The sequence below is a fragment of the Moschus berezovskii genome, chromosome 19 (assembly GCF_049115385.1).
Source record: "Moschus berezovskii isolate FMDL1 chromosome 19, NW_MosBer_1.0, whole genome shotgun sequence".
Classification (NCBI taxonomy): Eukaryota; Metazoa; Chordata; class Mammalia; order Artiodactyla; family Moschidae; genus Moschus; species Moschus berezovskii.
In genome coordinates this window covers 59354109-59360654 of record NC_142478.1, presented here as the reverse complement: position 1 = coordinate 59360654, position 6546 = coordinate 59354109, and the positions used below count along the sequence as shown (strand labels likewise).

General features: G+C 47.2%; 1 long non-coding RNA gene across 2 annotated transcripts; it reads right to left on the bottom strand.

The window, feature by feature from the left end:
- Window positions 1-1059: 1059 nt before the first annotated feature.
- On the bottom strand, window positions 1060-4405 carry LOC129542770 (uncharacterized). 2 transcript variants are annotated; one of them, XR_008683145.2, is made up of 4 exons: window positions 4339-4405; window positions 3881-4156; window positions 2322-2440; window positions 1060-2113 (listed from the first exon to the last, which is right to left on the bottom strand). It is a non-coding gene; the product is annotated as an uncharacterized LOC129542770 (long non-coding RNA). The 2 variants fall into 2 exon arrangements; XR_008683146.2 differs by having other exon boundaries at window positions 3881-4151; window positions 4339-4401.
- Between the last annotated feature and the right edge of the window lie 2141 nt (window positions 4406-6546).

Sequence of the window (6546 nt, the reverse complement as noted above, 5' to 3'; positions counted from 1 at the left end):
CTGCTGCACCTCTCTGCTTAAGAAGGTATGAACCCCATCAGCTTGGAGCTAGCTCTTTCTATGGGCCCCTGAAAACTTTTTCCAGAAAACATGTGCCAGGAGGTGGGCAGCCGTGGAGGTCTTTACCCTTCTGTGTTCTGACTCCCAGTTTTGGGTTACGGGAACCCTTGAATTTGTTCTTCCTAAAATTAGCCTGAACAGGCACCCCACCCCATCCTAGTCGCCAGCGGGGACAGCCCTGCTTCCACAAGTGCTTCTTCTTCAGGCCAGGCTGGCGACTGCCCAGAACAGAGATGGAGCAGAGGCAGCATCTGCCCTAACCTTCTGCAGCCCCAGGGGCACACATCGCCCTTCCACTGGGTGAAGGCACTCAGACAAGCAGGGCTTGGGGGAAATATCAGAAAACAAAACTTCCCAAGAGGCAGGGGCCCCTGGCTTGCCTCATGACAGTAGCAAATCAAGACATTTCTGGGCCCTAGTTACCCCCCCCCGATTTGGCTTAGACCAGTGGTTCTCAGTCCCGCCTCCACCCCTGTGACCTTTATCAAACTACCCACACGCGAGTCCCACTCTCACCCCAAATAAGAATCCCTGAAAGCGGTTGCCCATTAGCAGTCTTTTTAAAGGTTTTCCAGGTCATTCTACTATGAAGCCAGGGTTGAGAACGACTGAGTCAGATGGCACCTAAAATGTCACCTGCCAACCAGATCTGACATCCTGAGTGTGGGATGAGTTGTCATCACGGGAACGGAGAACACAGGCCATAACGCTCACTCTTGGAGGACCTGCTCTGTGCCAGGCATGATGCCAGGCACTTCACGGGCATTGACACAAATGACTTATGTGATTTCATCTTGCATCCTTATGAGTGTACCATTTTAGGCCGATTTTACAGATGCAGAAACTGAGGCGCAGTCAGGCAAGCTCGGATCAGATGGCTAGTAAGTGGTGCACGCTGGACGCTAGAATGAGGGTGAGTTCAACGGGACACCTAAAACAGCCTTGGAGATTCAGGGAAGGCGTCCCAGAGAAACGGACATCTGGGCTAAAGCCTGGGAAGTCAGTGGAGTTGGCCAGGCCAGAAAAGGGGCCCGTGAGAGAGGAGGAAGGAGCTGGGATGGCAGGCAGTAGCAAGTGCCTGGGTGCGGGAGCAGGCGGAGGAGGGACCTCACCAGCCTGAAGTCCAGTTCTGTCCCCGCCTCCCCTTGCATTCCTTCCATGGCGCTATTACTATCTGTAACAAGCGTGTTTACTTGTTTACATGATCGCCGTCCATCTCCAAGAGGTCAGAAACCTTGTCTACCTCATTCACCCCCCTCTCCTGTATGCCCCGCAGGGATGCCAGTCCGGCCCCTGGCTGGCTGCCATACAGTTGAGTCTGCTTGGGGTTGCCAGCTCTGTGCCTTACCCTTCCAATTCCCATGCATTTTTAAGCTGGTTAATTTTTACTTCGTGTGGGGGGAGGGGTGAATGGGGAGTGTGGCTAGGAGGACAAAAGCAGCGACATGTCCCACACAGGGCTCTCTCGAGCACATGCTGTCCCCACTAGGGGCTGTTTCCCTCCCTGGGAGTGAGGGGGGGCAGCACAGGGTGTGAGGTGGACAGATGTGGGCGCCTTATTCCCCCAGCACCCAACCTCTGGGGTGTAAGTCCTGGGGTGGAAAACATGATATATTTTTAAAAGGCAGTGGTTGAGAGTGAGGACTTGGGAGTCAGAAAGACCTAGATTTGAGCTTGACTCTGCTACTTCCTAGCTGTGTTTCTGTGTAAGTGACTTAACCTCTCTGAGTGTCAGGTTCATCACGTTTCCAATGGGGACAATGAAAGTGTCAGTATCATAAAGGTGCCATGGAGATGCATAGAGGTGATGCATGCAAGCATTTAGCCCAGGGCTTGATTGAGTCAGTGTCACTGTTATTGATCCTAAAACTGTCGGGGGTTGGGGGCAGGCTGGCTGAGTTGCCTAGATACCCGCACGATAAGTTTCCAGGAGGGCTCTGGGTCACCTTGGCAAAAGCTCCAACAGCCTCTCTTCTCACCTTTCATCATCTCGAACACCAAATTCTCAAGAGAGGTGCTCCCAGCTGCTGCTCTCCATAAATACCTCCTCCACCTAGAAGAATGCAGAGTCTCCTAAGAACTTGGAGATCTCCCCACATGTATCCCTACCCTGACATTTCGTCAACATTGTATACCAGAGTAGTTCTCACATCCATCCACTAGTAGAAAGACAAGGGGCACCGTTCAAGCATCTGTACCCAGAGCAACAGAACTTTCCACTCCTCTGAATCCTGCCTCTAAACCTTCTATAATATACCAACCTGTGGCCAGGTGACTCAAGGCAGTTTTTCTTTTTATCTTTTTTCCTCTTGCCAATAAAACTTGTCCAATGCTTTCTCAAGGTGGAACACTGAGTCCCTTTAGCAATCTACTCTGGAATCTAAAACCAAAATAAACAATAGCAACCACATTAATTGCATGCACATTGCCAAATGGATTGGGGTTGGAATGAGTGTACACACACACACACAGGATGTTTTCTCCTTGGAGTCTCTCTCACCTCAAATCACATCTCTGGATTAAGTAATCTTAACCTAAGGGAACCCATGACCTCCTGGGCTTGGCTTCAGAGAGTCTGAATCATTTGACATCCCGTGCAATGTTTTTATGTATGAAAATATCAGCATTTTGGTGCAGAGAATGACATATTTCCCACCAGTTTTCAAAAGGAATCCAACTTTAAATCTTTAGGAATCTTCTGCAAAATCTCTTTACTCTCTTAAGATGTGGCAGAGTTTCTAGGTGTCCCGCATGACCCTTTCATCCTCAGTAATAACCCCCCACCCCAATTTTCAACTGGGTTCATGGCCACCCAGAAAAAAGACTGCATTTCCCATCCTCCCTTGCAATTAGGGTGGCCATGTGGCTAATTTGGCCAATGAGAAAAGGCAGAATTTTTGCATGATAGTCTCCAGAAATTTCTATAGAAGAGATTTGTTGTGTGCTTTTTTTCCTTCTTTCTCATCCCTTCCTTCTTCTTGCTGCTGGAATGTGGACATGAGGGCTGGAACTCAGGTGGCTCCCTGGTCCGTGAGATGACTTTGGAAATGGAGCCCATAAAGAAGGTCCAGAAAGATGGAAAGGTGTCAGTAGCGAGATGGAAAGGTGTCAGTCTCTAAGGACTTTGTGGAGCAGCAACATCAAGGCAGCTCAGACAGAATGTCTGTGGAATGTAATATTAGGAAGAACTAAACCTCTCTGGTCTTTCAGCCATGGTTTTTTTGACTCTCTTCAGCTATAGTTCATTGTAACTCATGCTGCTGCTGCTGCTAAGTCGCTTCAGTCGTGTCCGACTCTTCATAACCCCATGGACTGCAGCCCACCAGGCTCCTCCATCCATGGGATTTTCCAGGCAAGAATACTGGAGTGGGGTGCCATTGCCTTCTCGCATTGTAACTCATACTCAAGGTGAAACTAAGCCAGTCCTGAGAAGGAGGTATCTTTATATCTCTCCTTGTCCACCTCTGTACATCCTTCCCAGTGACTCTAGTCTTTCTCCCCCTCCCAGCACAAACCGTGGGAACCCTCTTGGGCGAGTCCTCCTAAGAGCTGTCATTCCCAGACCTAAAAAAAACTGTTTCCAAAGCAGCTGCCTGGTGTCATGGTCACCAACTAGTCAAACCAGCTCTTGCTCTCACCTCAGAGATACATGGGGACAAGGCCCTCGAGATTATAGACTTTCCAGTTCTCCCCCCAAACTTTCAGAGTGACCCTCTACTAAATGTTGCATAATGGCACTCGGCGCAAGTGTCCCAAACTAGGAGGAAGAAATACCACTTTCCCAACCAGGTCTCTCCATAGAGGAGATAGAATGACTTACCCTCAGAATGATGCTAGCACCAAGAAAGTTCTTTTGAAGCAATACTAACAACCTCAAAAGGGTTGAATTTAGAAGACCACTCATCAGAATAGACCAGGATGCCGGGACTGGTGAAGGTCAATCTTCATCTTGATCCCACAGAAGGGCAGTACTAAAGAATGTTCAGACTACCAGACATTTGTGCTCATTTCCCATGCTAGTACGGTGGTGCTCAAAATCCTTCACGCTAGGCTTCAGCAGTACTTGAATCAAGAAATTTCAGATGTACAGGCTGGGCTTAGAAAAGACAGAGGAACCAGTGATCAAATTGCCAATGTTCGTTGCATCATAGTGAAAGCAAGGGAATTCCAGAAAAACATCTACTTCTGCTTCATTGACTACATGAAAGCTTTTGACTATGTGGATCACAAAAGACTATGAAAAATTCTTAAAGAAATGGGAATACTAGACCATCTTACCTGTCTCCTGAGAAACCTTTATGTGGGTCAAGAAGCAATAGTTAGACTCTTACACAGAACAACTGACTGGTTCCAAATTGGGAAAGGAGTACCACTGTCACTCTGTTTATTTAACTTCTATGCCGAGGACATCATGCGAAATGCCAGACTGGATAAGTCACCAGCTATAATCAAGATTGCCAGGAGAAATATCAACAGTCCTCAGATATGCAGATGATACCACTCTAATGGCGGAAAGCTAAGAGGAACTAAAGAGCCTCTTGATGAGGGTGAAAGAGGAGATTTTAAAAGCTAGTTTAAAACTAAACATTGAAAAAAACTAAGGTCATGGCATGCAGTCCCATCACTTCATGGAAAATAGAAGGGGGAAAAGTGAAAGCAGGGACAGATTTTCTCTTCTCCAGCTCCAAAATCACTGTGGAGGGTGACGACAGTTGCTTCTTAGAAGGAAAGCTATGACAAACCTAGATAGTGTATTAAAAAGCAAAGACATTACTTTGCTGACAAAGGTCTGTATAATAAAAGCTATGATTTTTACAGTAGTCATATGTACAGATGTGAGAGTTGGACCATAAAGAAGGCTGAGCACTGAAGAACTGATTCTTTTGAATTGTGGTGCTGGAGAAGACTCTTGAGGTCCCTTGGACTGAAAGGAGATCAGACAAGTCAGTCCTAAAGGAGATCAGCCCTGAATATTCATTGGGAGGACTGATGATGAAGATGAAGCAATAGTGAGGGACAGGGAGGCCTGGTGTGCCGCATCCATGAGTTCACAAAGAGTCAGACACGACTTAGCAACTGAACAATAACAGCAATGCAGTACTAACAAAGAAACCGCAAATTTCACAGTCTTACAGAACATAACTTTACTTCTCATCCAGTAGGGAGATGCCCCTCACTGATGAGTTGATGACCACAGTGCTAAGGAAGGAATCACCTAAAGGTCCTGCCTTCATGAAGCCAGGATCTCCCTGGGGTAAATTATAGTAAATGCTTTGATGCTTTGAACTGGAATTGACATACATCACTTCTGCTCACAACTCATTGACCACAACTAGTCACATAGGCTTCCCTGGTGGCTCAGAGGTTAAAGCTTCTGCCTCCAATGTGGGAGACCCGGGTTCGATCCCTGGGTTGGGAAGATCCCCTGGAGAAGGAAACGGTAACCCACTCCAGTATTCTTGCCTGGAGAATCCCATGGATGGAGAAGCCTGGTAGGCTACAGTCCACGGGGTCGCATAGAGTCGGACACGACTGAGCGACGGAACAGAACAGAACAGAACAGTCACATGGGCAACCACAGTGGTGTCATTGCTACCTACCAAGTGCCTGGAATTTTATTGAATCCCAACGATGTGCCAAGTTCTGTTTTATGTGCCAAGGACAGAGCCCTAAGTGACAAAAGTCCCCACACTCAACCCTCATGAAGTTTTCGTTCTAATAGAATAGGCAGATAAAAAAATAATAATAATAGAGTGATGAGAGGTCACTGTCAGTTAGTAGCCAGGGCTATGAAGAAAAAGAAACCAGCTGGTGTGAGAGAACATGACAGGAGAAGGTTTGTTTGAGTGAGTGACCTTTAAGTAGAGACTCCAATGAAGTGAGAGACTGGAAGTGTGGAGATCTGGGGAGAAGTGTCACAGGCGGTGGGAAGGTCCTTGGATGGAAATACATATGAATCTTTTGTCCCAAGGGCAGAAAGAAAGCCACTGGGACTTCAGCTCAGGGGTGAATGGGAGCAAGAAATCAGAAACATATCCAACAGCCTTTACTTCCTCCGTAAAATTTTTCAGCATCTAAAATTGTTTACATTGTTGATTTGATTATGTGCTCATTGATAGATGTGAGAGCAGAGACTTCTGCCTTATTCCTTGCTTTCTCTACCCCCCCCCCCAGGCTAGTGCTGTGTGCATAAGAAGTTAATAAATACATCGTGGATGAATTGCTGAGTGAATGAACCAACTGAGTCTCCTCACTGCCCTCATCTGCTCATCCTCACGTGTCAGTGGATGGCACCACCATCCACCCAGTTGCCCGGATCGAAAAACTGGGCAATGCAGTTGATGCTACCCTCTCCTTCCTCCCATCCAGTCATGTGCTCAAAATGCTTCTCTTTACTATATTAAGGATTATGTTTACCTTTGCCTTTCCTCAGCCGACAACCTAGCCCAGGCCATCCTCTCCCCCAGATTCTGCAGCAATCTTCTT